We start from the raw sequence: 8,283 nt of genomic DNA on the forward strand, positions 1-8,283 counted from the left end.
AAAGGTTAGAAAAAAGTTGAGAAAATACATTCCTCAATAATTTTTTTTTCTTCAATTTCTCAATATATATAAACCAAACTTATTCCAAGAGATAATGATTATATTTATTATCAAATAAAATTTTTATATCTAATTTACTTTTAGCTAGTATTGTCCAACATAATTAAATAATACCATGGTGGCTTAGGTTAATTCTAAAATGATGGGAAATAAATCAAAATGGTAATGGACTAATGATAGAAAAATTATCATATAAAATACCTAGGCAACCATAGGTGAAAAAAAAAATTTGAAAATAAGACTCATATTATGAAAATATTAAAAAATATTATAATTTAATCACAAAGATAATGAGTATGACTAAGATCGACGTTTAGGAAAAGAGATTTTATAAATAAATAAAAATTATTTTGAAGTATCTTACATGGATCGCTGATTTTTATTCAAATTTTAAACAAATTCATACTAAAAAACCATAATGCTTGCTAAATCTAATCTTGTAACCTAGTGTTTTGTTCTTAGAATATATATATATAACTGTCCCGGCATCTTCCACCCTCCTCATAGAGATGCTGGTAACGAACTCAACGCCACAAAAATGCCGAAAGTAAACTTTTAATTTGCCAAAATTCCATTCCCCGCTCTGTTTCTCCTCCTCGTCCTCTCCTTACCCTTTCAAGTAATTTCCGAAAATCTGGACGATGAACTATCAATCCTACTAGACGTTAAACAACAACTAGGCAATCCCCCGTCACTCCAATCTTGGAATTCCTCATCCTCACTCTGTGATTGGCCGGAAATTACATGCATCGACAATATCGTCACTGAAATTTCACTCAGCTACAAGACCATCACAAAGAAAATTTCGGCTAGAATTTGTGACCTCAAGAACCTTATCGTACTTGACGTCTCCAACAATTACATTCCAGGCAAGTTCCCGGATATTCTCAATTGTTCTAAGCTGGAGCATCTCCTCTTGAAGAAAAACTTCTTCGTGGGTTCAATTCCAGCTGACATTGATCGACTTTCACGTCTCCGGTACCTAGACCTCACCGCAAACAACTTCTCTGAAGATATTCCCGCAGCAATTGGGCAGCTACGGGAGCTGTTCTACTTGTTTCTGGTTCAAAATGAGTTCAACGGCACCTGGCCAACGGAGATTGGTAATTTGGCGAATCTTGAACAATTGGCCATGGCCTATAATGACAAATTTCGGCCTTCAGCCCTTCCAAAAGAGTTTGGCGCATTGAAGAAGTTGAAATATCTGTGGATGACGGAGGCGAATTTGATTGGCGAAATACCGGAGAGCTTCAACAATCTATCGAGTTTGGAACTCTTGGACCTCTTAGTCAACAAATTGGAAGGTACGATCCCGGGAGGCATGCTTACGTTGAAGAATTTGAACTATTTGCATTTATTCATTAATAGATTGTCCGGCCACATTCCTTCATCCATAGAAGCTCTCAACCTGAAAGAAATTGATATTTCCGACAACCATTTGACGGGGTCCATACCAACGGGTTTCGAGAAGCTACAAAATTTGACGGGTTTGAATCTTTTCTGGAATCAGTTGTCAGGAGAGATACCAGCAAATATAAGCCTCATTCCTACACTGGAAACCTTCAAAGTTTTTAGCAATCAATTGAGTGGAGTTTTACCTCCAACATTTGGCCTTCATTCGGAGCTCAAACTCTTTGAGGTTTCCGAGAATAAACTAAGCAGGGAATTACCTCAACATTTATGCGCTAAGGGGGCTTTGCTTGGAGTGGTCGCTTCCAACAACAATCTCAGCGGGGAAGTGCCCATGTCCCTCGGGAATTGCACAAGTTTGCTCACCATTCAGCTTTCCAACAATTGTTTTTCAGGCGGGATTCCTTCCGGCATTTGGACATCCCCGGACATGGTATCAGTGATGTTAGATGGAAACTCATTCTCAAGGACACTTCCAAGTAAATTGGCAAGGAATTGTCTAGAGTGGAGATCACTAACAGCAAGTTTTATGGTCCAATTCCTGCTGAAATCTCTTCCTGGATGAACATCTCTGTGCTCAATGCCAGCAACAATATGTTGTCTGGAAAAATTCCAGTGGAATTGACCAGTCTTTGGAACACCACTGTTCTGTTGCTTGATGGGAATCAATTCTCGGGTGAACTTCCATCCCAGATCATCTCATGGAAGTCGCTCAATAAGTTAAATCTCTCAAGAAACAAACTTTCTAGCCTAATTCCCAAGGCATTAGATTCTTTAACTAGCCTTAGTTACCTCGACCTGTCAGAAAACCAGTTCTCAGGTCAAATTCCTCCTGAACTTGGCCATTTGAACCTTATTATCCTCCATCTTTCGTCCAACCAACTCTATGGGATGGTCGCCATTGAGTTTCAACATGAAGCATATGAAGACAGTTTCTTGAACAATCCCAAGTTGTGTGTCAATGTTCCCTCTCTGAACCTCCCTAGATGTGATGCCAAACCTGTCAACTCCGACAAATTGTCAACCAAATATCTCGTTATGATCCTAATTTTTGCTCTATCTGGTTTCCTAGCTGTTGTTTTCGTCACCCTGTCCGTGGTTCATGTCTATCATAGGAAGAATCACAGTCAGGAGCATACAGCTTGGAAATTTACTCCATACCATAAACTAGATCTCGATGAATACAACATATTGTCCAGTTTGACATAAAATAATCTGATCGGATGTGGTGGGTCAGGGAAAGTATACCGAATTGCTAATAATCGTTCTGGTGAACTCTTAGCGGTTAAAATGATTTGTAATAACAGGAGATTGGATCAAAAGCTTCAGAAACAATTCGAAACAGAAGTCAAGATATTGAGCACCATACGCCATGCCAATATAGTGAAGTTGTTGTGTTGCATATCAAATGAAACCTCAAGTCTTCTTGTTTACAAGTACATGGAGAAGCAGAGTTTGGATAGATGGCTTCATGGGAAGAAGCAAAGAACATCGTCCATGACAAGTTCAGTTCATAACTTCGTCTTGGATTGGCCAACAAGGTTGCAGATTGCCATTGGACCTGCAAAAGGCCTATGCCACATGCATGAATACTGTTCTGTCCCAATCATACATCGAGATGTGAAGTCCAGCAACATCTTGCTAGATGCCGAGTTCAAAGCGAAAATTGTGGATTTTGGATTGGCTAAGACGTTGGTCAAGCAAGGAGAACCCAACACCATGTCAGGAATTGTAGGCTCTTACAGGTATATTGCCCCTGGTAAGACCATCAAGGCCCTCCTTTCCACATGTTTTCATTTCCATAATTTATCGATAATTTGTATCATACCATTCTCGTATACTTGGATCATAGAGTATGCTTATACAACAAAGGTGAACAAGAAGATCGATGTATATAGCTTTGGAGTAGTCTTGCTTGAGCTTGTGACGGGAAGAGAACCCAACAATGGGGACGAGCACATGTGCCTTGCAGAATGGGCATTGGATCAGTTTAGAGAAAGGAAAACCATTGAGGAAGTGGTAGACGAGGAGATCAAGGAACAATGTGATAGAGCACAAGTGGCCACTCTCTTCAAACTAGGCATTAGGTGCACTAACAAATTACCATCCAATAGGTCCACAATGAAAGAGGTTTTGAAAATTCTTCAACAGTGCAGTCCTCAAGAGGGCCATGGAAGAAATAAAAAGGACCATGAAGTTGCACCTCCACTTCAAAATGGCACTTATCCCACCACTTACAAGTTGTGAGGATAAAGCCCTTAAAAACATGATATTATGTAATAAATTTGGAACTCATTATTTATTTAACGATGTTCTGATTTCACTTTTATCTATTCTTATTCCATGTATTATACTTTATGAGCATTCTTGTCTGCATCTTTTGCATTGCACGTAACTTAGGTGCATTAAAAGTTGCACAGAAGATCTAGGTCATGGGTTCCTCGCAAATATATGACTTGTTCACAACCAGTTCATGGGTCTAGGAAGCCCATTAGAGGTTGTAAAAAACCACTTCCTAATTGGAAGAATGGCTAGTCTTAGCTATTGGGATGAGTTTTCCATGATAAGTGCATTAGTGTGTATGGTTACATATTGGACAAGACCTATGGTGAATCATGACTTAAGGTTATCAAGCAGTCATGACCTCATCAAACTGCTTCATTGTGTTGTCTCTCAACCTTGAGAGAATATTGAGCTTGTACTAAAGTTAGCAATGACTTTGACATACAGGTGAGATCGTAAGTTGATCATATATTCCCTATGGATTGAGTCACTGTTGATGGAAGATGGTAGCGATAGGTATTTTCAATAAAAACACCATGATGTTTCTTGGGATTAAGACAATGTGCCCCTTTTGGTGATCTTAAAGAGGTGTGTTCATGGAAACTATGGTCATAGTAGTTCCTTAAGTAAAAATCGACATAGGCTCTTTGAGAGGTAAGACATGTCAATTGAATACACAATAGGAGGATTTATAACTCAAGGATGGTAGAGGTAGTCTTGAAAGACTAATAACTTTCACTTTGTTAGACTATGAATATCAGTTCATGGGAAGACTAAACACAATAAATAGCAAGTCACAAACCTGAACATTTGGTATCTCATTGTTATTTTCAATAAAATAACAATGAGATGGTAAGTTGATCATATATACCCTATGGATTGGGTCACTGTTGATGGAAGATGGTAGCAATAGGTATTTTCAATAAAAGCACCATAATATCTCTTGGGATTAAGACATTGTGCCCCCTTGGGTGATCCTAAAGAAGTGTGTTCATGGAAACTATAGTCATAGTAATTCCTTAAGTAAAACTCAACATAAGCTTTTTGAGAGCTAAGACATGTCAATTGAATACACACTAGGAGGATTTCTAACTCAAGGATGATAGAGGTAGCCTTGAAAGACTAATAACTTTCACTTTGTTAGACTACGAACATCAGTTCATGGGGAGACTAAACACAATAAATAGCAAGTCACAAGCTCGAGCATTTGGTATCTCATTGTTATTTACATAGGATACCGGAGTTCAATTGATTCTTTGTAGTGGGATGTTGAATCAACTTTAGAATTGGATTTTGAGAGAGTCGGTATTCCTATGGGTCCCAATGGTCCTTACTCTAAGCTTATATACTTTGTTGGCAAGGATTATAAGAGTCGGATTAGCTCTAGGTTTACTTTTGTACATAAGGGCATTTTGATAATTACGCAAGGTTACACAAAGGTAAATGAACAAGGTTTTTAGATTGGGTTAATTGATTAATTAGTAGGCCCTGTTTGGTTAATTAATCAATTAGGACTTTCTATATTAAGTGACCTAAGCCCTTAGTGGGCTCAAGTCACTTAAACCTAATAGAAAACCCTATAAATACCCCCTTAAGGGTTAGAGTTTATATAGTTTTTCTAAAAAGCCATCTTCTATCTCTAAAGAGAAAGAGAAAGAGTCATAGCATCCACCCTCCCTTCTATCTCCACTAGAAGTGTGTCGATCAAGGTTCAAGTCATTGGGAGGAAAACTTTGAATTTACGAGACTTCTGCGATTTCGTTCTTCATTTTCACAATGTGGATTTGATTCGAGAACATCCGAATTTGAGGTATGGTTTTCATTAGCACTTTTTGAATCCCTTTAAAGTTTAAAAATGTTATTTTTCCGTTGTGCATAGGATTAATTTAGAAAATGCTTAGAATAGTTATGCAAGTTCCTAACCTGATCTGAGCTTAGGAAATGGAGAGAACCTAGTTTTTTCCCTTAATGTTTGTGCTCCAAAGTGTTGAGATAGTTTAGAGGGTGACATGATGATTGACATAATACCTTATGTGGAGAACCTAGTGAATCCCTTCTCCAAGACATTGATAGGGAGAGTCTTTGTTAGTCACATGGATAGCATAGGTTTTAAATGAGTATTTGGCATGCTTTAAAGGCATGATGCTTTGAGGGCTAATGGGAGAATGTTAGGATAAAGCCCTTAAAAGCATGACATGATGTAAAAAATTTGGAATTCATTATTTATTTAATGATGTTCTAGTTTCACTTTTATCAATCCTTATTCCATGTATTATACTTTATGAGCATTCTTATTTGCATTTTTTGCATTGTACATGACTTAAGTGCATTAGGAGTTACATAGAAGATCTAAGTCATGGGTTTCTTGCAAATAAATGACTTGTTCACAACTGATTCATGGGTCTAGGCAACCCACTAGAGGTTGTAGTGCATCATACCACCTTCTAATTGGAGGGATGACTAGTCTTAATTATCAGGATGAGTTTCCCATGGTGAGTGCATTACTGTGTATGGTTACACATTAGACAAGACCTATGGTGAGTCATGACTTAAGGCTATCAAGTAGTCATGACCTTACCAACCAACTTCATTGTGTTATCTCTCAACCTTAAAAGAATATTCAGTTTATACTAAAGTTAATAAACTGAAGTTAGCAATGGCTTTGACATACGAGTGAGATCATAAGCTAATCATATATTCCCTATGGATTGGGTCATTATTGATGGAAGGCGTGAAAGGCAGACGCCCGGGCACGCAAAGCCCGTCTCAACGAACGGGAGGAGAAAAGGCAAGAAGGAACTTTGCGGAAGGCTCTTGGTGATAAACGCCCCGCATCCCCTCCACCTGCTGGCGCACTAGATAAAAAGAAGAAGAAGCAGGTTTTCAACAAGGGAAAAGAAATAAAACTCTCATCTCCCCCAAAGGAAGTTGTAATACCACCTCCAACTTTCGTAAGAGGAATAACAATAAGAACGCCAGATCTCTCCGTTTTGCCCTCTGTTTCAAGCGGCTCCAGACATATCGCGTATCTAAATGGATCGGGGCCTTCAGTGCCAGTGCCAGCGGCTAGACGGCTGGCTCTTCTGGCTGAGGAAGCGACTTCAGTGAATCAGCCCGACTCTCCTTATCCGGACGCGAATGTAGCCGGGGCCTCTTGTACTTAAACGTTGCTTCTTATGGCGCCTTTAACGGAAGAAACAGGGGTTGAAAGTCAGGGTTTGCCTCATTGCGAACCAAGCTTCCTTGCCCTTGTACCGGTGAAGGGGCCAGCTATAAGGAGGTCTCATCCGGCCCGTGATTTAAAGTCTGGCATTAGCGGGCGGCTTCAGGACATTCTTCTGGAAACCATCGAAGTCAGCTGCTCATCCGCCCAGGAGGATCATCCGGAGGAGAGTGAGACGGAGATGGCAGAAGAGAACCCAACCGCCCCGGTGCTGGTCCCGGATGAGGGTTCACCCGAAGAGATCCAGCCGGCCGTGAATAATGGGGCCCTAGATCCGAGGGAGGAGTCACACCCTACCGCCTCGTCAAGGGGAAGTCTAGTTGATGATGCGGCTTGCATCTCCGCTAGCCCTTTCAATTATGCGGAGTTGGGAGAGATGCTGAAACGGATTCCACCCGGCTCAGATGTTGATGTGCCTTCAGCAAAAATGTTTGAAGTGGCGGAAATGGTATAGTTTTACTTCTTGATTTTTCTTGCCATACTGATGTGTTTGTCACATGGGTTGTAATTTTGTACTTCTTGTTTGTGGGTTTTTCTGCAGCTGGTGAGCGGTATTCGTGGCATGGCTTAACAACATGATCTTTTTTCAGACCTGCTGCGTACTGCCGATTATATGAAGGTCTTCGTCTCCCATCGCATAAACAGTAAAGAAGAACTGCGCTTGAGATTGGAGCAGGCCGAAGCTAGTTTATCCGCTGCCCGGAGGGCCTCTGAAGAGAGTGTCGAAGCTTTGAAGAAATCCCAAGAGGACAACGAGGTTCTCCGGGTAGAGCTAGCTGAGCCAAAGAGTCGGGAGGAATCTACAGACGCCCGTCTGCATGAGGCGGAGGGTGAGATGGCCCAGTTGAGGGGAGAAGTGAGGCAACTCCGGACAGAGGTGTCCATTGAGAAAAAGCAGAGAGAGGACTTGCAGTTGCGTTTATCAGCGCAAAAAGAAGAGTTCGAGGCTGAGTTTGCTGCGAAAAGGGAGGAACTCGAGACGAACTACCAGAAGTAGGTAGATGAGATGTATATCTTTGGCTACCGCTGTTGCATGAAGAAGCATGGCATCAAACGGGACGTCCCTTCGATTCCCCCGGGTGAGGAAGAAAAGTTGCGTCGCAAGCCCTCCCAATGAGAGTTTTTCTTTTTTTATCTTTTATTGCTTTTTTCTTTTTGTATTTTGTAGTCCGGAGAACCTTTTTTGTATACAATTTTCACAAGTATTAATAAAACATACTCATTCACATTGTACTTGTATCTTTCTTTCATTAGTAATACTGCTTTAAATTGGACACATTCCATGGTCGGAGCAATGGGGTTCCATC

At 40.4% G+C, this 8,283-nt stretch overlaps 1 pseudogene; it reads left to right on the forward strand.

Annotated features, from left to right (window-relative positions):
* The first annotated feature begins 619 nt into the window (after positions 1 to 619).
* LOC100252598 (receptor-like protein kinase 5) lies at positions 620 to 3,731 on the forward strand (annotated as a pseudogene).
* Positions 3,732 to 8,283: the final 4,552 nt, after the last annotated feature.

This window comes from Vitis vinifera, chromosome 4 (genome assembly GCF_030704535.1).
Source record: "Vitis vinifera cultivar Pinot Noir 40024 chromosome 4, ASM3070453v1".
NCBI classification, from domain to species: Eukaryota; Viridiplantae; Streptophyta; class Magnoliopsida; order Vitales; family Vitaceae; genus Vitis; species Vitis vinifera.